Genomic DNA, 26,071 nt, shown 5'->3' on the forward strand with positions numbered 1-26,071 from the left:
TGCCATTATGTGGCTCAGAACAGGATACTGTGCCTTTAAGAAAACTTTCCAGAACTTTTCCAGTATCCCAGAATGCACAGCAGGTCCCTTTTACTTTCAGTTCTTTTTTCCAGCTCCTGCTAGCAGGACCCTGGAGCATTGAGCTCTCCCTTTTCAAGGGTTTATTGGTGTTTTTTGTCAATTTTTCAAGAGTTTAGTGTTCTGGTGCTGTCAACATGCCTGACTTGTTCGACAAGTGCCCAGAGTGCGACAGAAAGAAGGCTAAGTCAGATCCACACAAGGTGTGTATAGGCTGCCTTTCCCAGTCCCATGTGCCTGAGTGTGATATCTGCCACTCATTCTCAGCCAGGACCCTGAGGGAAAGAATGAAGATCAGGCTCCAAGTCCTGGAGGACAGAAGGCTGAAGGCAAGGTGGGTCTGGAGGGGCTGATTCTGCCCATGCTGAGGCCTCTGGGGGGCTCCCCAGGGGCAGGAAGACCGGCAAGCGCTCCCATTCTCCACCGGCATCGATGACGTCGACTAAGGCGTCGAGAGGGATGACCACGGTGTGTTCACCTTCCCCCCCCCCCCCCCCCAGGGCTCTGGGGAGAAGCGACGTCGACGTTCGACATCGAGGGAACTGATCGGGCCGCCGTCGACGACTTCGGCATCGTCTGCGTCGACGCCGTCAACGTCTCCGTCGAAGCATCGACGTCGAGATCAGGCCCGGCGTCGGCGCTCACCGTCGAGGGGAGGTCGCCGTTCGCCGACGTCGAGGCGTTCGACGTCGAGGCGTTTGACGTCGAGGAGACGTTCGACGTCGCAGAGGCGATCGACGTCGAAGGATTCATCGACGTCGAGGAGGCGCAGGGGGCGCCCGGACATCAGGAGTCCCTCGACTGAGTCCCCGGGATCGGGGTACTCAGTGGTCTATACGCCGCCTCCTCCTCCACCACCGCCGCTGACGCCACCACCACCGCCAACTCCTCCTCCTCCTCCTCCTCCAATTCCGCCTCGCAGGCCTTCGGGCCCGCCACCGGTTCCGACGCGATCGGTCTCATTGCCCAGGTATCCGAAGCTGCCGCAGGGGACGCCTCAGCCACGGCGCCAGGGTAAGCCACGGTCGCCGGGCCCGGCGAGGCCGGCGGACAGACCGAAGCCAAGAAGCTCACGCTCCGGACGGAGAGGGAGATCGCGGAGCCGTGGGTGTTCGTCCTCAACATCGAGACGGCGCCACAGGAGGCGCAGATCCAGATCGCGCACTCTATCATCGGCCAGGGACTTCTCTCCGACGCTGTCGGACTCACCTGGGACGAGGGTGTCGTCGGTTGACGATCTGGTCTCCTTCCAGGAGGTACTGCTGAGGGGTGCAGCCAAGTTGGGAATCACGGTGACGGTACCGACACCTACGACGTCCGTGATATTCGAGACGCTGCACAAAAGGCACCTGTCTTGCCCCCTGCTGCCTCTCGTGCCGGGACTGGTGGAGCCAGCTATGGAGTTGTTCCTCACTCCGGCAGTGACGAAATCTGCACCCTCCCGGCTTATGAAGAAGTATCGGGCTCTGGACTCGGACCCGACCTTTTTGAGGACGGACCCTAAGCCAGATTCAGTCATTGTGACGGCGGCGAGGAAGCAGCATGCTACCATCCCCTCATCGACAGTTCCGCCCGACAAGGAAAGCCGCTGGCTGGATTCGGCGGGCAGGAAGGTTTGTGGTACGGCTGCCACCACCATGAAGGCGGCAAGTGCCGGGGCCCTGTTGGGGCGTTACGACCGGGCCCTGTGGGAGTCTCTCCAGCAGTATGCGGAGCTGCTACCTCGTGACAAGAGGGAAGACTTCTTGGAGACTGCGCGAGGGGATGCTAGTCTCCAACCAGGTGATCAGTGCGGCAGCGGATGTGTCCCTGCTGGCGGCGCATGGGTACTGTCATGGAGTCCACCAACGGCGGCACGCGTGGCTTCGCCTCACCTCGCTCAAGCCGGAGGCGCAGCAGAGAGTGGCCAATCTGCCTTTCTCGGGGGAAACCCTGTTCGGGCAACATGCGGACGAAGAGATGGCCCGCATGAAGACGGAGGCGGAGACCCTGACGGCTGTAGGTTTGGAGAAGCCATTAAAGAAGAAACGCCCCTTCCAGAGACGGTTCGGGTCTGCGGGCAGAGGGCGTGGGCAGGCCTCGGGACAGCAGCAGCAGTTCCGTAAACCCTTCCAGAAACGCCAGAAGGGTAGAGGGGGCCAGCAGTCCACTCCGGCTACCAAGGGCCCTGCCGGGTCGCGGCCCTGAGCATTTACTTCCCCTGCAACCGTTACCCACTCCAGTGGGGGGAAGTATTACATTTTTTCCGGCAGAGTGGAGAAAAATTACTCAGGACAAGTGGGTGCTGAATATTGTTTGCAATGGATACAGTCTTCGATTCATCAGCCCGCCTCCAGCAATTCCACCGGTAAGCTCGCGATATCAACTGCGAGAGCTCCAGGCGGAGGCAGACATCCTGTTAAGGAAAAAGGCGGTGGAAGACGTACCTCTGTCTCAAAGGGGAAGAGGTCTGTACTCTCGTTTCTTCCTGGTTCGCAAGAAGGACAAGAACGAGTTCAGGCCCATTCTGGATTTGCGGCATGCAAACAAATGGATTCGCAGAGAGAAGTTCCGCATGCTGTCGTTGCATCAGATTTACCCTCCGCTGCAACAGGGAGACTAGCTCTGTGCCATAGACCTACAGGATGCGTACTTCCATGTGCCCATTGTACGGAAACACAGGAAGTTCCTGCGGTTCCAAGTCGGCGCCAATCATTATCAATACACAGTACTGCCATTCGGGCTAAAGTCTGCCCCAAGGACCTTCTCGAAGTGCATGGCAGTGGTAGCGGCGCACGTACGAAGGAACAAGGTGTTTGTCTACCCGTACCTGGACGACTGGTTGATCAAGGCCTCATCTTTTTCGGAAGCGCAGGCGCTCTTCCGGAGGACGTGCGTTCTCTTGAACAAGCTGGGGTTACACGTCAACATGTCCAAATCTGTCCCGACCCCGGTCCAGTGCATACAGTACTTGTGGGCCTCCATCGATACACGGTCAGCAAGCGTGTCTCCTTCGGAGGAGAGACGGTTATCGCTCCTTCGGAAGGCTCAGGACCTCATGGCCGCTCCATCGGCGACAGTGAGGAAGGTGTATTCGCTGCTGGGGTCGATGGCCTCCTGTATCTTCCTCACGCCGCACGCATGGCTGCACATGCGACCACTGCAGGAGTGCTTGGAGGATCAATGGGATCAGATAACAGGTTCTTGGGACGACAAGATCCGGCTGTCTCTACATGCTCTTCAGTCTCTGAAATGGTGGTGCTCGGCGGAGAATCTCCTCAAGGGGGTTCCCTTCCACAAGGACATTCCCGAGACGACTATCGTGACGGATGCGTCTCTCCAAGGTTGGGGAGCGCACTCCGGAGACCTACAGATACAGGGAAAGTGGTCCCCGTTGGAGTCGACATACCACATCATTTTCCTGGAACTCAGAGCTGTGTACCTGGCGTTGAAGGCCTTTCATCCGTCCTTCCAGACCACCTTGTTGCTAATACAGACGGACAATACAACCACGATGTATTACCTCAACAAGCAAGGGGGGTCGCGATCGCGCACTCTGTCGCAGGAGGCGCAGGCGATCTGGCGCTGGCTTCTGGCCCGCGGATTGATGATCACGGCCATACATCTGCCGGGGGTGCAGAATGTTCAGGCGGACGCGCTGAGCAGGCTGCTTCAGGAGAACCACGAATGGGTCATAAACGACGAGGTACTAGGAGAAGTCTTCGCAAGGTGGGGGACTCCAGACGTAGATCTGTTCGCCACCGCCGAAAACAGCAAATGCCGAGACTTCGCATCCAGGTACTACCAGCGGGGGACGCTGGGGAATGCGCTATGGATCGACTGGTCGAACAGCTTTCTGTACGCTTTTCCATCCATTCCCCTGATTCCGGCGGTGCTCATCAAGCTGTCCCAGTCCGGGGCGCGGATGATCCTGATTGCCCCTGAATGGCCCAGGCAGTGGTGGTTCATGGATCTGCTTCACCGGTCTCTCCTTCCTCACATGCGGTTGCCGTGCAGGCCGGACCTTCTCACGAAGTTTGGGGGGCGGATGGTGCATCCCAACCTCTCGTCTTTGAGTTTGGTGGCATGGCTCCTGAGAGAGTGCAATATGCCCATTTGAATCTACCAGAAGATTGTATGGGCATACTGAAGGAGGCTAAACGTCCTTCCACTAGGACTTCCTATGCTTACAAGTGGAAGAGATTCTGCATCTGGTGCAAATCCAAGAACTTTGACCCGACAACATGTAAGGAAGATGTCATCCTTCCATATCTTTTACATTTGGCACAGTCTGGCCTTAATTTCCACTCCATTAAGGTTCATCTCGCTGCTTTGACTGCTTACAGGAAATGCCCTTCACAGGCTTGAAGAAGGTGTTCCTCCGGTCAGACTTCCCTCGCCTTCCTGGGAATTGAATGTGGTGCTGTCCAGATTGATAAAGGAGCCTTTTGAACCTATTCACAAGGCTTCGTTGCAGCACCTGTCCTGGAAGGCGGCGTTCCTAGTGGCCATTACATCGGCCCGCAGGGTGAGAACTTCAGGCGTTGTGTTGCCGAGAACCTTATACTGTATTTCATGCTGCTAAGGTTGTTATGCATACTCACCCTAAATTTCTTCCTAAGGTTATATCTGATTTTCATGTTAACCAGACCATACCTTTACCTACGTTTTTTCAGAATCCTTCTTCTCCAGCGGAAAGGTCTCTACATTCCCTGGACGTTAGGAGGGTGTTGAAGTTTTATCTTGATAAGACCAAAGATATTCGTAGGTCAGACCAATTGTTTATCAATTATGGATCAGTCAGGACCGGTCTTGCTACCTCCAAACAGTCCATCTCTCGGTGGATTGTGTCCTGTATACAGTTGTTACCAAAAGGCTAATAAGACCTTAGGGGGTAAACCTAAGGCTCATTCCACCAGGGGCAAAGCTGCCACGACTGCTTTGCTGCGTAATGTTCCGATTGCAGGAATCTGCAAGGCGGCCACTTGGAAGTCGGTCCATACCTTTGCTGCACATTACTGTCTGGACGCGGATGCCAGGGCAGATGCTCAGGTTGGGCAGGCTTCGCTGTGAAATTTGTTCGCACAGTAGTGGTATTATGTTGTAATCTTCTCCACCGCAGTTTTTGTGTGGGGATGGGCTTGCCATTCTATTCCCTAGATTATGACTATACACAGAGATCCCCCACTACAGAAGGAGTAGTTTATTTTCTGTAACTCCAGTTCTGTAGTAGGGGTATCTCTGTTATAGTCCTAAGCGCCCGTCCTCCTCCCCGGTGGAGAGATGAATGTTAAATGTAAGGAATGCTACAGGTCTGGCGTGCTACACCTTCAAAAAGAACTCAAAGTAAAAGGGACCTGCTGTGCATTCTGGGATACTGGAAAATTTCTGGAAAGTTTTCTTAAAGGCACAGTATCCTGTTCTGAGCCACATAATGGCAGCCTATGGGGCTTGTCTGTCCATGCCTTCCTCTCTATCATTCCAGAGGCTTTTGCTGGGAGAGGCAGGTTTCTGTCTCTATGGAAAAAGCTGGACAGGCAGTGCTGTTATTGGTTGCTGGTGGAATTCTTTCTAGTTGAAGTACTGGACAGTGTAGCCTGTGGATATAGGCTGCATTATCTGTCTTTGGAAATTCTCTCAAGTGTGGATGCAGGTCTGCATGACTTCACAATTTAAGAGATTATTTTTATTGCTCCGGGGTCCGCGCACATGGGCGGGACTATTCACTAGATTATGACTATAACAGAGATACCCCTACTACAGAACTGGAATTACAGAAAAGAAACTACTCCTTCCTGGCTGACACACTGACCAGAGATGCTGCGGTTCCTGTATGCAGACGTTCCAGCTAGCAGTGGTCTAACATCCCTCGCGCGGTGTCCAACTTGAGACCAGGACGGGGTCCCATATATTCTTTCTCAGGTAATGGGGTTGACTAGACCTTAGAGGGATTCTTGGCATAATACCTACACAGATGGTAGGTACATCTAGTTAGGGAGACATTGTAGGAGTATGCACTTTCTTATGTGTTTCATGTACTTGTATATATTCATGATTACTGCAAAATGGTAGAACTGTACCATTCCTATACTTTCGTAGTACTGCTAAGCATATATCTATGCTACTGTCTGATGGTTGTTACTGCACACCTGTTTTACACTAGAATAACTGTTCAATAAATCCTTATTGAAATGCCCAGACTGTTTATTCTGTGTATCTCTGACACAAACTAAAGTGAGCACAGGTGACTGAGCGAAAAGTAGTATATTGTTTCCACGATCCTTAGGGATCAGGTTTGTCATGTTCTGAGGTTGCCAGAAACTATTCTCTCCCTGATAAGAGGAGAGTCTAGTGGCACTGTGAGCTAGATAATGCATACAGGCTAACACATCCGGTGGGGGTGCGCTGGAACCAGTATGCCACCAAACCAACAGTTTGTTATCCGGAACGTGCAGATCCTGTATAGGATATATAGGAACTACACGACATGGCGCCGCCAATGTTGGTTGGGTACTTATTTAACAGTAGAATCTGAGTAGTTCAGTCGTGCTATTTCTCAAAGACCCCTACTCACAAAACACCAGAGATGTCTGGAGTGGGTGGGCTCTAACTCCGCCACAGCTGAGTAGGCAAAATCCTATTTATTGGCTGTTGGTTAATCAAGCTTGAAGGACACGGTGTTCCTAAAATTGAGCATAAAAAAACCTTATCTTAGTTCCCTTGAAAGGACTTCTTCTTTACAAAATGACTGAGACAGGAAATAAAACAGTAGTGGATCTCCACATCTCAGATGTGGATGCAATACAGATTGCACCAAAATTCAGACATACAGTCACCTTGAAATTATTTGAAAATGGTCGATTGTCTAGGGGTGGCTTAGTAGCTTTTGTTACTGAGGCAGAGAAATCAAACAAAACAAGTATTTTATTCGTGGGTTACATTCCCAGCGGATGCGCGAACACAGACATTTCACTCTTACACAGAAGGAGATGCACCATTGGAATATGGTCCGTTCGAGGACATAGAGATTCCACTCATGTACCAGGAACATTTATACTGGTTTAAAGGCACCCTACCCCACACAAGAAGAAGAGTTAGATTAGGCCCACTTGGAGGAGAAGGGGCAACTTGGCTGATATTAGCGACCTACGCACCACATCCATACATTGAAACAATGCCACAGGCAGACTTAGTCCTACAACACAAAGATTTAATTAAAATCTCTAGAAACTTGACATAATTCGTCATGAGGACTTTCACAGTCCAACAAGCAACAGTTGCAACAAATGAAACTCGATCACATGGTACAGCAACTGAAATCACAGTACAAACGTTACACGCGGTAGTGGGCAAAATGCCCACGAAACGTGAACAAATGCCATTCTGGGTAGCTCAGAAAATAACTCAGCTAGAGGCAGTATTCCTGAATACTACTCTGTATGAAAAACACAGAATGCTAACAATCTGCTTCCCCATGGGGATAACACCACAAGTAGAACGATTGTACCACTTGGGGCACAGTCTTTGTTGCAATTTATACCAGAGCTCATGGTATTCCTTCATTAGCTGTAGTATCGGACATATTAAGACCAATACAAAACGAGTACGGAGCAGAGCCTGCTCTGAACTTAGGGATGAAGTTACTTGGTAACTATGACCAGGTATCAGCCATAATACTAGCTAATATTAAAGGGGAAGCAGCTTCAGTGGCAATCTGCCAGCGCCTAAGGTAGTTCAGTCCTTTAGATCAACAACACGAACTATCCAAAATAATTGAAACTGTATGCAGAATTAGGCAGAGACAGTTTGGGTGGGAAAGCTTTAAAACCACACAACTGATTGGCAGTCCTGAAAAAGACACTTCCAAGCAGACACCTACTTCTAAAAAGAAGTGGGATAACAAAAAACAACAAAACTTTAAATGAAACATCTCAATCCCGAGGTAGATCTCCACAGGAGCCCTCTTAAAAGAGGTACAACCTTAGCAATAAGGATAATATCATGATACTGATGCACGTTTCTCTCATTCCTTTCAGGGTTCGTCAAAAAACTCAGAGAGGGAAGGACGGTCAGAAAGACCAGAAGAGCGTACAAAGTCCAGAGCCAAGCAGCATGCTCAAGATTACACTTCCAAAAAAGAAGGGAAGCAAAAGCCACAAAGGAAGAAAAAGAAAGTTGCAGGTCTCAAGATCAGACCTACCAAGAATTCTGAGGACTCTACTAATGAACCGGGAATGGGCTCTGACGATGCTAGACAGTGTGGCAGAAGTAACAATAGCTCGCTAGAACCTGATGGAATTTCTGGTGACAGCGGGCTTGAATGATTATATTACGGTGGAAACACCTGATACTAGGGCAAGTGTCCCACATAAATTGTTTGAAATAACGCTCCAAATGGAGGGGGACAAAAGTAGGAAAGTTAGAGGTCTCTTTTGGGAGAATCTTACTTTTGGCTATGACATTTTGTTAGCTGAACAAGATTGCCGCCAGCATTCGTCATGGATTGCCCTAAAGGAGAAATGGTAATTCTACCAGCCTTCTCAGATCACATTCCAAGGCATTTGCAACATACATATGCGCGGGAGTGGGCAGTAGCCCAGTCTCCAACTTTATACAAAAACCATGTTGGATGGGATGAGTATTCAACCCACCACATAATTCCTTTACAAAATACTCCCAACTGCACAAAGGCAGTATCCAATAAAGCAAGCAACTAAAAAACGGGTCAGGGAGATCTTAGATCAACTTGGGTACCAAGGGGTGATTGAAACTTGCATCTCTCAAATGAACAATCCTTTGTTTCCTGTCATGAAACCTGATAATACATATAGTCTAGTTTTAGATTAGACATTTAAACACTTGCACTCCAACATTTGCAGTACAAAATGCATACAGTGCAGCATTAATGAATAACATTGTGCAGAAAAAATACAAAACCATGTTAGATATCTCCAATGGATTTTTTTGCTCAAATATAGCCCCTGAAAGCAGGTTCTTAACAGCCTTCTCAGCACTAGGGTCCCAGCGGCAATTTCGGCGACTCCACCAAGGGTATATGAACAGCCTGAGTTTGTTGAAGGCCAGAGTGACAGAGTTTCTTCAAAAATTAGGTGAAGAGGCATTGTTGTATGTGGATGATATTTTTCTGACGGACAATGACCTGGAGGAACACTTGAACAGAGTGAATACCATAATTTTGGGATTTGCATCTGAGGGCTACAAAGTTAACTTTAAAAAAATAAAAAATGTCCCATCTCAATATTTTTGGGATACGAGCTTTCAAGTAAAGGAAAAAGTCTGGCAGCCAATTTTTTCGAAAAATGCGCGCTGCTACAACCTCCAAGATCATTAAAAAAATCTACAATCCATACTGGGATTCCTAAGTTTTGGTAGAACATACATTTTGGATTACGCAGAAAGAGTAAAACCTTCCTACGACATAATTAAATCTGATTTCACAGCAAGAAATTGGACAAAGGAACACAAAGATGCACTACGTTCCTTACAAGCTGACATGATTGCTTCCAAACGCAGACACGTGTAAACGTACGCAGCCTGGTGATCCGTATAGTTGCGGGCCAATCAGCTATCTGACCAATAATGAAGGTGAAACAGTACCAATTGCATACAAATCACATTTGTACACAAATGCTGAGATGCGCTTTGCATCTACAGAAAAGATTCTAACAGCGGTACAGACTGCTGTAGTAAGAGAAAGAGCACTGGCTCAGGGGAAACGAATAATAGTAGTGACTCCAGTCCCAGCCTTAGAGGCTGCGACAAAGGCAAGCATTCCTAATGCTAAAGCCTTACATCCAAGATGGATACAAGGGGCTAATTCTCTCACTGCAACAGATGTAGAATACAGGTACGACCCAAATTTAAAGACACAAGCACTTCTGCAATACGAACGAGAATATCCTCTACCTAATGAAATAATGCCGCCAGATCAGTATGAATATATAATTAACACTGACGGATCTGCTCAACTGGCTATAGGGAGTAAGCAACAATACAGCACAGCATGTGCTATTGTTAAAGGTCGCATGCGGGATGGAAAGTTCCACCCCAGTTGCACAAAAATGCAATCTCTAGGAGACTGCACGGGACAGTTGGCAGAGTTAAAAGCACTGATACTGGCACTTGTAAATATGGATCAAGAATTCCCCATACTAATTGTGTGTGATTCCTTTTACTGTGTACAGTCATATAATGAATACTTGCAATACTGGGTTCCAAACTGGTTCAAGGACGCAAAAGGTGGCACAATTAAGAATAAAATGCTATGGGAACAGATAGTGGAGTTGAAATCCAGACTACCGAGGACTCGCGTGATACACGGAGTCATCAGCGTTTTGGCATTCATGTTGAAGGGAATTCATTGGCTGATGAAGCCGCAAAGGGGGCTGTATGTAAGGCTTCCGTAGCTGCAATCACTTGTTCTAAAACTAGATTAGACTGTGAGATTAAGGTGGCTGTTATTGCTTCACGCAAAAACAACGGTGCAGTGCCGAAAGAATTTCCACTCAAGTACTCCTACAAGTTAGATGCCAATAACATTCCATTTGCTCAGATTCCTAGAGTGGGGAATAGAGTAATTCCAAATATGGATTGTGGGTCAGATGTAATACTAGCAGCACACGAAGGGATAGGTCCTGCACATGCAGGAGTTACGGTGACTGTTTCTTTGCTGAAACAACGCTATTGGTGGCCTGGATTAACAAAGTAAACTAAGGACTATGTCTTGAAATGCGTCATCTCACAGCAGATGAAAGGTTCCACTGTAACATGTCCGGCGCAGACACCATTGTTAATAGCTCACTAGCCACTAGATTGTGTCTTCCTAGACCACTGTGGCCCCTTGAAAAGATAAGGGGCTAAAAAATATATCATGATAGCAGTGGATTCTTGCTCGAGATTCCTATGGGTGTGGCCCCAGAGCTCAGCTGACGCTCAAACTGTTATAAAAGATTTGCGAGTCTTCATAGGGACATACGCAATTGGCACATTACATTCTGACCAGGGCCCCTCGTTTAGCTCTAGGGCTTACAAGGAAGCCGTGAGAAGTTTTGGTGTAGCATTGCGGTACTCATCTCTGTACCATCCAGAGGGAAATTCGGTAGTGGAGAGAAAAAACTGAGACTTAAAGTAATCTTTAACAGCTAGAGTATTAGGCACAGGTGAGAGCTGGGTAAAACATCTGTATGGAGTCCAGAGGGCCCTTAATAACATGCCAAGAAGTTCTCTAGGGGGGGTCAGTCCATATGAGGTCCTATTTGGGACAAGATTGTGGGTACCTGATCTTGATTGTGAAGGCGCAGTGGCGGCTGAAAAGCCATTTGACATCCATGAACGTTTGACTGTTTTACAGGAACTAAATGAATCAAGGACAAAACAAAATAACGTCCACCTGAAGCAGACCGCCACTGGGGAAGTCAAGTCAATCATGGCAAGACCTGTCCGGATCCCAAAAGTCAGGGATCTGGTCAGAGAGAAAATAGCGGACACAAATTTGTGCCATCCTACAGAAAACCAGTACCGATTCTAGCCATTGAAGGAACAAGAACTGTGCTTCTACTGCCTCTTGCCGGAAAAAAGAAGAAAAGTTGTGTCTCATTTGACCTAAGCAAACCACATTATGTGGCTGATACTAAGCAGTAGGCCATGTGGACTCCAATGTAGCAGACGCCCTCCTCTTGCTACAATCCAAGAAGTTCAAACTAAAAGACTCATCACGTTCGAAGAGTCACCTATACGGAAAGAAGGACCACGCAACAATGCCATGGAAGTCGTTCCTCTTGAACCCGAAGTTCAAACTCAAAATAACACACAAGTTGCTATAAAACCAAATACTGATGTCCATGTCAACATGCCTCGACAAGAGCGAACTACGATGTCAACAAATCCTGGTGCAATTCCACCAATTGATCGAACTGCTTCTGGCTACTTCATAAACTTTGATACGTTTTCTTTGGATCCAAGCGAACCTGAAACGACGCCAGCCCGAAAATCACGCAAGCAGCAAGTTAAAGACTTTCTGAACCTTTAAAAAAAAAACTTACCTGGTATCACCGTGGGCAGAACTATGGATAATTACTGGCATGCTTTTCTTTCTTTTCTGGCTAGGCTTAGTAATAGTTTTTAACATGCAAATTAGTGGACAAAGGTGAATATAATTTTAAAACCACATCAATCATCTAATCGAGAACAAACAGAATTGTCGTCCGTCAACATTACAGCAGTTCTGTACCAGATGGTATAGTTTGGAACAAGATTGATTTCGATATATTTAGCCCGCCAGAAATTTTAAAAATTCCACATTTAGTTAAAATATCATTGAATGATCTCATAACCTACAGTACATTTTCCGATGATTGGGATTTTGAGACTGTAAATAATATGATGTCTGATTTAGAAAAATCTGCTGCTTTTTCTAATAGTGAAACATTGGAGAGCTCAGCAGATTATGAATCTATGTATTGTTATCAACATTATGGTCAGCATTTCTTGCATAAATCTGCTAATCCTAGAAATGTGTTCACATACCATCAGTAGGAACATTGTCCAACACCGCCAAAAGGCAGATCAAAAACATTTGCACAAAAGTTTCCATATTTTTCAGGGTTAAATATGTCAGATCCAGCCTCTTATTATTATTAGATTGCACCAACATCAGCACAGAAGAATATGTTACCAAACAGATTTACTCAGCATCCTTTATTGCCCAGTTGTCTGAACGAGGTTACGACTTATGGAAGGACACCATAGACTTAAAATCGGTCTGGGGTACTAGTGAATGGCAATCTCAGGGAACAGAAGCTTTATTTAGAGCATGCCTTATCCCTCAACAAATCATGTTTTTGAACGAGACATTGCAACAGACGTCTTGCCTTGGACTAGCCAGGAACAAAGGCTTGAACGCACCTCGGCTGCCAACACCATCATTAACCGAGGGTAATGAAACATCACAGAAAGGGGTTATATTAGATGACATTTTACAATACAACAGATTAGATCCTGATTGGAAGAAATGGTTGATTAGGCCCACAGACACCAATGGTTGTCAGAAAAGATTTATGGGTAGAACCGAAGGGTTTAGTATCCATAGGCCAGATCCACGCTACGTACAGAGAGAACATCCCGGGGTAGTGACATCCTACAGTGTTGGGAAGTTGTGCCATAATTGGCTAGAAACCTGAACACTCAGAGAAGTGAAACCACACTAATCCGTACTCACACAGGACATGGATTTTTTACTAGATCCCAGGAAACCAAGCCAAAAACATTTCCTATATGCTGGCATTTACGCTGCCTACAATGAAATATGGAAAATATCCCAACAAGAGGCCGCAGAAAGAATACGGGAAATAGACCGTATTAACTTAGAGAAATCTCTAGCAGTGGTAGACAATGGGTTAACAACATTGACCTCCAGGATATATTCCTTAGGCAACATTGTATCTTCTGCGATAGACATACTGGAACAAGATTTGGCCATATTACAACACGGGCAATCTCAGTTACGTTCTATTATGTCATTAAGCTGGACACGGCAATCTTTGCGTGCAGGCTGTGTGCCTTGGCGTTTCATCAAAAGTACGTCTCTGTTTTCTGAATACAATCTAACAGATAAACAGATAGAAATGGCACAAAGGGGAGCTAAATATACAATGCTGCGTATCGAAAACTGGATAGATTACCGTTCACAGTGGCAGAATCACTGCACACAGAATGGCTATCCCATGGCCACATAACTCTACCGGTCACTAATTTTTAGTTTCAGTATTGTCTTGAACAAAAGCAGGCAGGCAAATATGAAAAAAATGGGTAAGGAATCTTGGGAGTTACCATACAGATTTCGATGCCAGAGTGGGAATCGAGAAGTGTTTCTCAGTGGCATAAACTGTGAAGGCGCTTTAAGTGGATCGCTCATATGTCAGGACATTCTACTGCACGGGGCTTGTAATGGTTCTGTGGCAAACCTGTCCTGTCATCTGAGCGGTGCCGCAGCTGCTGTGATTACTCCAGCGTTTGGGATATTTTCAAATGGGAGTTACTTGATGCTGAACAGTCAAGGCTGCTGTGGAATGCTCCCGGGCATCGCATATCTGGTAACCGTGAGCTCTAGGCTAACTTGTTGTATGCAAGTATTGTTTCCACCGACACATACAGTCAGGGGGGCGCCATTACGGCCTTCACTGACTGTTTCTTTAATACGGTTTGATACTCTAGGCACAATGAAAGCCATGCTTTTACAGAAGTCAGTGCCCTTAACCTCCGCTCGAGAGACTTTTGAACTCGAGATCGCAAGGTCTTCAGCTGAGATACAGGCGCTTATCAATACAAACTGCCCTTTCCATTTAGTGGAAATGATAAATCGTATCATTAACATGTCTGATACGACTGGTATTGTCCACCTATTTAAGACCATAGGTTCTGGACTTCTAAGCACCTTTCAGACGGTACTTGGAGTTATACCAAACTTCATTCACTCTGTATTCCGAAGCATCTTTGGAGGTGCTTCTAATAGCAGGTATCCTGATTGTCTTTTATCTGCTACGCAATGGATGTCCCAGTCACCAAGGAGATGGAAAGAGCACTCCTGGAAAGGAAATACTGTGACTGAATGGTACAATACCTCGGCACGCCTCGCCTGAGAGAACTAAGTGCATCTTGGTTCTTGTCATTTCGACCAGTCTGGATGGACTGCATCTTACCTGTCCTCCGATTGCAGAGAAGAATGCGTGTTAGACCTTTGTTTGACACTCCCATCGTGTGCGCAACCGGACGTGGATGCTCTACTCGACCCGATAACGGCCCATGTGTAGTGTCCTCAGCGGATTCCAATGTTGTTGGCGGCGTTCCTTGAGCCACCACAGGTTGCAACTACACCTGTTGGTATGAACATCGGCTCCTCCACTGACACCCAGGCTTTGAACGGTGTACAGGCTGCCGCAGCACCGGCTGTGAACAGAGTGAAACATCATCTGTGCTCAATTGATATGCTTTGCGAGGTGCTACAGGGGCCGTCTACTGCGGAAGCAAGCAACGGAAATGTTGCGTCTACCAGCCAGGACACATAAACATTTGACTCATTTTGGCTCTTCGTGTGCTGGGAAAAAATTCGCCCTTTTTAAAAACCAACTCAATTTGGAACTCAGAAACAAAATTGACATGACATTCCTTTCATTTATTTGGGCATAAATGGCTTTCTAATGCTTATACTGCTTTGGACTATAACTGCAGACACTGTTAGAGCAGTAGTTTGCAAATATTGTTTCTTTTAACATTTTTTAAGCTTTTTTTTTTTAGAAGTTTTAAACATTTTATCAAAACAAATGTTTTATAAACTTTGAGCAAACCTATATCTAGGTAGACCAGTAGTACGCTATAGGTTACATATGTCGTCCAGTCGGAACAGGAGTGGGTGTTATATTCCATATAGGTACCTTATATAGGTGTAGGTAAACATCACAACCTTTCACCATTATTCCTCCCAACATTACATACATAACGGTTCTTAAGCACTGACCTTTTACCTAGATACAACACTGCATTCAGAACGTGGGTTTTCGGTTTTCCCCTGGTTCGATACTCATACATTATTCATGAGGCATGAGGCTTCTTGTAAGCACAGTAGGACTCACAGCAGGATGAACATCTGTATAATATCTATGTTAAAGTTCAAGCCGGATGTCATGCTTTAGGCCGACACAGTAACACAGCAAGGTAGGACCCCTGGGGAGACCTGTGGGTATATATACATCAAGTCTTTCTTAGACAGATAGAGGAGACAGTGACTTCCCGGCTGACACACTGACCAGAGACGCTGAGGTTCCTGCATGCAGACGCTCCAGACAGCAGTGGTCTAACATCCCTCGCAGGGTGTCCAAATCGAGACCAGGACGGGGTCCCATATTCTCTCCTTTCTCAGGTAATGGGGTTGACTGGACCTTAGAGGGATTCTTGGCATACCACCTACACAGATGCTAGGTACATCTAGTTAGGGAGACATCGTAGGAGTACGCAATTTCTTATCATGTGTTATGTACTTGTATATATTCATGATTACTGCAAAATGGTAGAACTGTACCATCCCTATGCTTTCGTAGTACTGCTAACCATATATCTATGCTACTGTCTGATGGTTGTTACAGCACACCTATTTTACACTAGAATAACAACTGTTCAATAAATCCTTATTGAATCGCCCAGTCTGTTTATTCTGTGTATCTCTGAGACAAACTAAGTCAGCACGAGTGACTGAGCGAAAAGTAGTATATTGTTTCCACGATCCTGAGGGATCAAGGTTGTCATGTTCTGAGGTTGCCAGAAACAATTCTCTCCCCGATAAGAGGAGATTCTAGTGGCACTGTGAGCTAGCTAATGCAAACAGGCTAACATATCCGGTGGGGGTGCTCGAAACCAGTCTGTCACCAAACCCACAGTTTGTTATCTGGAACGCGCAGGAAACTACACGATAGTGGCACTTCGTCGCTGTGCCTGGTTGAGGTCTGTTGGCTTTTTGGGGTATGTCCAAACACTCCTTACGGACATGCCCTTTCGATGGCACTCGCTTTTTTGGTGTTAAGAGAGATTCACTGCATGATCGATTTAAGGATACTAGGGCTGCCATCAGGTTGCTAAGTCTCCATTGCCCCATGCCAAGTCCCACTCTGCCTTTCGTCCCTTCCATGGCTATGATGGGGGATACCAACTATGTCCATTCCCATCCAGTCCCCACAGCCAACAAGCTCCCCAGTTCTTTTGTGGCTGCAGACATGGTTCCCACAAAACTCGTGGGACCAAAGGCCAGCGATCTGCCCAGTCTGCCACTGCCCCTGGCAGCCTCCAATCCTTTTAATATGTCCTCTCACCATCAAGGTGGGGTCCTAACAAGTGATCTGAAGATTTAGCAATTAAATTAGCATGTCCTGACTCTATACCAGTAGTCAGACATCCCCAATCCAAGGGACAGGGGAACGTAACATTTCTAAATAAAGAAATGAGTATACCACAATCACTCCACACACACAAAAATTCAATTGAGGTTAATTAAAAATTGTATTGAAACTAAATCTATATAATGATAGATCTGAAGTCTGTTGAAGAGACTGGACTGTTGTAAATAAGCACTCTGCCTGCTCGTCTCACAGTAGAATGGCCATGTCCTTTACCTTATTCCACAAATGCTGTAGCTGCATGCATGGAGACCTGTTTAGCGTCTGAGGTTGCAAATATTCCTCTTGGCTGCCTGAAAACCTGCCACGAAATCCATTTATGCCGGTTCCTGGAATGAGGTCGTTCTGTGATGCAAGTCAAAAGGTCTGAAGCCTTTTCTGTCATGCCTTTCCAACATGCTACAGTTCACCCACATTCTTGTCCAACCAGGCCTAACAGTAGCTACTATAAAAGGTTATTTGGCTGCCCTAGCACCTTCATATGCCCCCACCACACCCCCAAATAAGTCTTCTTTAAGTTGCCATTATTGGTGCATTTTCTGAAATGTTTACTTTTTTTATCCACTCTATTTATTGTTCCTCACTGGAATTTTATGTTTGTGTGAATATTACTAATGACATCTTCACTTGAATTGATGCACATTTGCCTGGCCTGTGCTTTGAGATCTTTTTAGTGGTATTAACATCAGCCTGTAAAGTCTGTGAACTTCAGGCCCTTGGTTCAACCATTTCTGTTTTCTACTGGGATTAAGTGGTTCTTCGCACTTGTCAATATTTCCTTCTGAAAGTTGTACCCCCTTCCATATGTGGGGACCGGATAATCAGCTCTCTGTGGGCTTTGCCAGAACCAAGAAGGACAAAGTGGTGACCAAGTGTACCATTTTGCGTTGGGTCACACTTTGGTGCCGATTCCGATCCGTTAAAAAAATTTACCGTCCGACTCGTATCCGTATTTTCTTACGTACGAATCGTACAAGTACCGTACAAACTGCGAAGTACGATTTGTACGTGAAAAATACATACGACTTGCGTCGGGAAAATGGTCCGAGAGGGAGCCGTAAATTTTTACGTCCGAATAGCGTCGGGAAAAGTGTCCGATAGGGAGCCGGACATTTTTACGTGCAAATCGTAAAACAGAAGTCTGCAAGTACGATCCGTACCGCCCGTCCGAATACACAACCGCATGTAAAAGGCCCCGTACGGAGCGAACGCTGTAGCCTACATGTACACGGGTAAACTTGTGCCCGAATACGAGTCGTACAGCCCCCCTCACCCCGCACATGTCAGCACCGTACCCCCGTATGTCAGCACCGTACCCCCCCTCCGCACCGTACCCCAACACCGCAGCACAGCCCTGCACCTGTACGCACCGTACCCCAACACCGTAGCCCAGCCCCGTACCTGTACACACCATACCCCAACACCGTAGCACAGCCCGTACCTGTACGCACCGTACCCCAACACCGTAGCCCATCCACGTACCTGTACGCACCGTACCCCAGCCCGCACCTGTACGCGCCGCACCCCAACACCGTAGCACAGCCCGCACCTGTACGCGCCGCACCCCAACACCGTAGAACAGCCCGCACCTGTACGCGCCGCACCCCAACACCGTAGCACAGCCCGCACCTGTATGCGCTGCACCCCAACACCGTAGCACAGCCCGCACCTGTACGCGCCGCACCCCAACACCGTACCCCAGCACCCTCACCCAGCATCGCGTATGTACGGACCGTACCTACGCGAAAAAGACTCGTACAGAACCAGGACACTGTAAAACAGCACAAGGAGGGTCAATTCGACTCGCACAACACCACAAAACACGTCAACATGACAAAATACATCTCTATGACTGACCTGCCACAGGCAAACAGAGGACCAAATCACAACCACCTCTTATAACACACCCACCACAAATTCAAACACAGCCACACCCACAAATGGACCAATAAAAAGGGCCCACACACACAACCCATGAGCCATTGCAACAGACCCACTGCTCACAGACACCACAGACTAACAACTGCACCTTACTCGCACCTTAACTACACCTTCACTTACACACCTTCACACAACCTCCTTCACAAACACCTCCTCTTCACACACACACCGTCACATTCACACCCACACACCCACAACCATCCACACCCACACCCCACACCATGCCCACTGACAAGAATCCAAAGTTCACAACGGTGGAGCTGGAGCTCCTTGTCAATGAAGTCATCAGAGTCGAGCCACAGCTGTTTGGAACATTGGTCAGACAGACCAGCATAGCCCAAAAAACCAGCCTATTTATTTTATTTATTTATTTATGGGCTTGTAACGCGCCGGCATCACACCCGAAGGTGTATCTCCGCGCGGTGCTGTGAAAAACAGGTAGGGCAGTGCTCCAACTAGAACAGGGTAGTCTTAAGGTGTTTCCTGAAGGCAAGATGGCAAGGGCAGTCTCTGAGGGAAAGAGGAAGACTGTTCCACAGACGTGGGCCCATGATGGAGAGGGAGCGACCTCCCTGTCTGATCTTGTTATGTCTAGGCACCTGAAGTAATAGCTGATTGCTAGACCTAAGAGTGCGGGAAGGGCGATGGTATACAAATTTCTCGGCCAGAAAAGGTGGACCGAGGTTGTGAAGACTCTTGTGCACCACACAGCAAATCTTGAATTCCACCCGTTTCCGGATGGGGAGCCAGTGGAGGGCCTTGAGGAGGGGCAAGGATGGGGTTCTAGGGGGGGCTTTGGTCACTAGGCGGGCCGCAGTGTTTTGAACCACCTGAAGTTTATTAAGCACTCCTTCGTTGGCTGCTAAGAATAGACCATTGCAGTAGTCCAGGCGGCTCAAAACAAGGGCCTGGACCAAGGTCTTTCTTGTATGGTCTGGTAGAAGGGGGAACACCTTCCGAAGGAGGCTAATAATGTGAAAACAGGAACCTGCCGTGGTGCCGGCATGATGAGCAAGGGTGAGATCATGGTCTAGACGGACCCCCAGATTTTTCACCACCTGTTTAGGGGATGGGGCCTGACCCAAACTGGAGGGCCACCAGTCGGGGGTCCACAGGGTTTTTGCCCCTCCGAATAGCATGACCTCCGACTTTCCCACATTACACTGGAGAAAGTTCTGGGCCATCCAGCTGGCGATCGCAGTCATGCCGTTGGAGAAAGCTTGTTTTGTCTCCGGGGTAAAGTTTTTAAAAGTGAACAGCAGCTGCGTATCGTCAGCGTAGGAGATAGGCATGAACCCGAAAGACCTCACAATGTTGGCCAAAGAGGAGACGTATACGTTAAACAACGTAGGGCTGAGACAGGAGCCCTGCGGAACTCCTCTAGTGATGCAGGCCGAGGGGGAGCTGAAGGAACCCATGTTCACCTTCTGGGTACGTTCAGAGAGAAAGCTGGTGAACCACGCCAAGGCGGCTCCGTCAATACCAATCTCCTTCAATCTGGTAAGGAGAATTGCGTGGGATATGGTGTCGAAAGCTGCGGACAGGTCCAGCAGCACCAACACCACTGACATCCCTCTGTCCAGGGACACGCGTATAGCATCCGTGACGGAAAGGAGAGCCGTCTCGGTGCTATACCTGGGCCTGAACCCCGACTGAGAGTGGTCCAGACAGCCTGCCTGCTCAATAAAGCTGGAAAGATGGTGATTAACATGCTTCTCCATCAATTTGCTGATGAACGGCAAGAGGGAGATAGGCCTCAGATTAGTCATATCAGACCAGGGGATGGAGGTGTTTTTCCTAATAGGCCTGACCATGGCCTCCTTCCACTCCCGGGGAACCAGTCCCTCCGAGAGGGAGCGGTTGATCACCGTCTGAATGGAAGGACTGAGGACACTCCCAATGAGGTGCATGACACGGGCAGGAACAGGGTCCACTGGGCTGCCTGATTTAATAGTCCCGATCAGGGAGTTGACTTGGTCCAAACTGATCTCGGGAATAGAGGACAGCGCAGCGGAAACAGCACCGACTGTGCCGGGCTGGGGGCTAAAGGAGGGGACCGTCTCCTCAATGGGTGGGCTTATTTGGGAGATGTTACGATAGATGGAATCGATTTTATTGGCAAAAAACTCAGCGGTATCCTCACACAGTTTTTGGGTCAGCATTTCAGGACTATCACAGGCAACGGGCTTGGTAAATGTGCAAAGAACCTGGTAGAGTAGTTTAGGATCGTTGCCAGCCTCGGACAGTTGGGAGACAATGTGAGATTTACGGGCAGCTCTGATGTTTTTATGATAGAGCCTCATGGCTGAGCCATAGCGATCTTTATCGGTCATACTGCGTGAGATTCTCCAGGCTTTCTCCAACTTCCTACAAGCCTTTTTCTCCGCACGCAGTAGGTCCGAGTACCATGGTTCCTGCCTGCGGTCAGAGCGCCGATTACAGCGTCTTAAAGGGGCAATTAGATTGACTGCCGTGATCAAGGCATCATTGTATTTTGACAAGGCTGAGCTGGTGGAGTCAGAGGGGAGAAAATCGGGAGGTACGAAAGTGGATTTAAGAGTGTCAGCGGACACCTTATACCACTGCCTGCGCCATAACGGAAGGGGAGCAGGTTGGGAGCGTTCTGTGAAGAGGGCAGGGAGGGAAAAATTAATTACAAAGTGATCGGTCCATTCCACCTGCATAGGAGGATAACACGACAGGAGGTGCGAGTTGGACAGGATTAAGTCGAGGGTGTGACCGGCCCGGTGGGTCGGACCTTGGTTGCACTGTTTAAGACCAAGGGTAGATAGATCAGCCAGCAAGTTGCGCGCATCTGCATTATCAGCCAATTCACTGTGGACATTAAAGTCTCCGAGGAGTACAAAATTAGTTCCTATGCTGATATGAGGAGCTAATGTCTCCAGAAGGAGAGTCGAAGCCTCCCCACAAGGGCCAGGGGGACGGTACACCAGTGCTCCCTTCCAGCAAGCTTGTGACAAGGAACCAATTCTAAAAACAAGGATTTCAATGTCCCTAGTACAGCATTGGTCGAGAAAGGTGACAGTAAGAGTGTCTTTATAGATTACTGCGACCCCGCCGCCGGTTTTGACAGGGCGGTCGAGTCTGAGAATCTTGTACCCCATAGGGATCCCCAGGGTGATAACCGGGACCAAATGGGGTTTGAGCCAGGTCTCTGTACAAAAGCAGAAATCTGGGCGGGCCGAGTGGATTAAATCCCAAACCTCCGAGTGATGCTTAGGGAGAGATCTTATATTGCATAATAAGCTATTGCCCACAGGAGACCTGGGACACAAGTCCTCAGGGGTCAATGTGCCTGAACGGGGAGAGCATGGGTATGACTGGTAACGGCAATGCCTACATGAGAAAGGGCCCACTGGACATAAGTCAAGGTCCTGAGCGCAACCTTTCAGCGGCGGGAGCCACAAATTACGTAGGTCATTGGAAGAGTACCTAAGACTGTCGGTACCGCCAGCGGCAGGGGCCTCGATGACAGGGGTCATGGCCCCTGGCCCCGTGCGGTCACGGACGGGCACAGACGGGCTCCTCTCTGGCTCGTCTCAGGCGCGACTAAGGCGCCCCCTGCGCGCAATCGCTGCGCGCTTGGGCGACGAGAGGGCTTAAATGCCCTGCCTGATGCAGTCAGCTAGAGCGCTAGCAGCGCGATAGTGTGGGTGGGGTCACTGGCTCTTCCTGTCCCGCCCTCCGCTCAATCGGCACTGGTTGCCGTGTCGGACCGGGGCGGGGCAGGGGAAGAATCGAGCACAAGCCCTCAAGGAGTCAGAACTCAGCACAATCTCACCGTAGTGACAGTAAGTATGAAAAAGGTTTTTAAAATATCATAGAACAGATTAAAAGCTAGACTGTGCAAACACACACACACAGGTACCGGCTAGTGGGGAGCGCAGAGCGCTGTCAAACACAGCAGATAGTAAAGCGGGTCGGGGAGACTCTGCCACCGTCCTCCCTTCCGCAAGCTCCCGCTGCTCCTCGCCGCCTTAAATGCCCTGCCTGATGCAGTCAGCTAGAGCGCTAGCAGCGCGATAGTGTGGGTGGGGTCACTGGCTCTTCCTGTCCCGCCCTCCGCTCAATCGGCACTGGTTGCCGTGTCGGACCGGGGCGGGGCAGGGGAAGAATCGAGCACAAGCCCTCAAGGAGTCAGAACTCAGCACAATCTCACCGTAGTGACAGTAAGTATGAAAAAGGTTTTTAAAATATCATAGAACAGATTAAAAGCTAGACTGTGCAAACACACACACACAGGTACCGGCTAGTGGGGAGCGCAGAGCGCTGTCAAACACAGCAGATAGTAAAGCGGGTCGGGGAGACTCTGCCACCGTCCTCCCTTCCGCCATGGCAGAGGATCATCGATAATGTGAATGCTGTTGCGCCCATCCGAAGGACCAGGCATGAATGCCAAGCCAGGTGGTACGATCTGCGCAGGGCAGTCAAGAGGAAAATGAACGAGGAATACACCCAGACTAACATCACTGGAGGCGTGCTGCCCCGCAGACCCGTACATTACCATCCCTGGGAAGAGAAGGTGATGGCCACGCTTCCGCCGGTGGGAGTCGAAGGAGTCGCAGAGCCTGGTGAGTACACAAACAACTCAGGTAACATGGGGGAATGGCATCCACACCCCAACTACAACAAATGCACTCACCTACCCCCAAGCCCTCACCGCACACAACCACACCCTAAAAACCACGCTCATGCCACTAACGTCTCCATGCCCCATTCACAAATAAAGGCAATGCCATGTCCCAGGCCACACCAACCACAAACCCAAGACTGGATGTCCGGGATGCTGGGAGGGTGGGGCTCACACAACACATTGTGCAACTCAGAACCAGACACCAATGCCCACAGCCCATATGGCATAGGTACATACCCATGCACCATGCCCAATGCACAGGGACTGGCAAAGTCATGACAAGGTAGCTGACACTTGGCCCTGCTGTAGGCAGCACAAGGCCCTCCTGTGACCACTGTACACTCAAACAACAACTCCACTAGCTCACATACCCAGCACAGGAACTCACACACACTGTCATGCCAGCATGCTCCATGAGGGTACAGACACATCACCTGGGAGACCCACTGACAAATCACACTAAACACAACAGCAGGCCTGGTCACACCCCCCCCCCCCTCACACAAGCACCCCCCCCCCCCGGGGCAGGCAACGGATTTACCCACTCTCACAATGGACATGTGACACAACAAGACCAATCCATAGCCAAATAAGCATCCCAGCCAAAAATCTACTGGCAAACACTCAGGAGCACATACCAATCTGTCCCCCGCAACATACCCATCCCCAAGTGTACATTGAGAGGAATGCTAGGCACATCCAACCACCTGGAGGAACTGTGACTACTTGAATATGTATGAAACATGGATGTGGCATGAAACAGCATTAACATTGTCTCTCTCTCACACACAGGGCAACGTCATCGACCTCCCCCCAACAATGGGGGGAACAATCACAGTCCCAGGCTCAGCGTGAAGATGATCCCACCGGCAGCGACGACTCTCACCACTCCGTGGATGACCCCAACCAACCTGGCCCCTCTGGTGCCCAAGCCCCTGCAGCACCTGCGTCAGGTACATCTGTGCCAACCCCAACCCCCATTCCTGCCACATCCCAGGAGACACCCAGGAGCCCTGCTCGCACCGAACAACACAGCCAGTCTGACCAGGAGGGACAAGGTTCTCCGGGCACCCAGGAGGAGGCAGACGACCACGCTAATGCCATCCCTCAGGGGTCCCGTAGACCCGATGTGCCCACAACGGCAGGCCAGGCTCGTGTGGGCAGGGGTGGTGGGAGTGGAGGCAGGCGGAGGCGAGAACCTGACCAGCCAGCTTAGGGAACCGGTATGGCACACATGCGCCACATCCTGGACACATACCGGCGTGACACCAGGGGCATCAGGCAGGTTGTGTCGAGCCTCACAGACATCAAGGGGAACCTCGACGAGATGAAGAACCTGCAGGCCGAGCAATATGCCAGTCAACAACAACACCAAGGACGGATGGAGGCAAGACTGGCGAGCTCCTGGCGGTGCAAACGGACATGAGCCGTTCACTCCGTCGGATTGCCGACAACATGGGCAACCCTCCCTGTGACACCAGGCGAAGACCAGCACCAGCCACAGGGAGGGAGGAGGAGGATTCGTCCGACGGAGCATCACAGACATCGTCAAGGCCTGCATCTGAGGGTCCCCGGAGGAAGGTGGGTCGTCCACGGAAAAGACCGTGAGAGTAAGCGGACCATCCACATCTCCCAGGTCACCTGGCCTGGCACCTGGCCCTCTGGCGCAACAGCACCACCTCACCCAATGACATTCTCTGCCACATGGACTTGCTGGTCACAGTCTGACCAATGATGACCAACACTGTGGTCTGGACTCTGATGACTCCAACTGACAAGGATGCCATCTCCCCCTGTGAACTTTGAATTCAATGCACCCGGTAGAGCGCCTTACTTCATCCACCAAAAGACTTACCCCACCAAAAATAAATACTTAATTTTGTCATGAGATGTTGCTGTCATTTGGCATTATTCACCAACATATGTGTGTGTAAATGTCAAACTATGCCTGAGTGTTGAACTAACTCCACACATCCATACCCTGGGATCGGAGTCTGGTACAGGACACCCATAGGTCACAATGTATCATTCAATGCAGACATGGAGCACAATACTCACCTGTGATGGCCTCAAGCTGCTGAGGGGGTGCTAGGGAAACTGTGAGGACACACCTATTTGGAAGAGTAACATTAAGGCGTAGAGGTCATGCCTCATTTGGATGTTCCCGGGGAGGGAGTCCCAGGTATGTGTTCCCAGGTGGGAGAACTATGTCCTGCATGCAGGAGTACGGTGGATCAGAAGAATGGTGGCCAGGTCAAGGTTGGATGCACGGAGATGGCACTACGGGGTCTCGGATGACAGTGGTACAAGGTTGGTTTTGGGTCAGGGTTGTGGCCTGCCTCCTGAGTGTGGGTGAGGAGTCTGAAGGTCATCCTGCAGCACACAGTGATCCATTGCAGCTATCTCTGCTGGACGGTGATGTGGCTGGGGCGCGGGATGTTGACGCTGAGGTGTGCAG

Source organism: Triturus cristatus, chromosome 1_1, assembly GCF_964204655.1.
Source record: "Triturus cristatus chromosome 1_1, aTriCri1.1, whole genome shotgun sequence".
Lineage (NCBI taxonomy): Eukaryota > Metazoa > Chordata > Amphibia > Caudata > Salamandridae > Triturus > Triturus cristatus.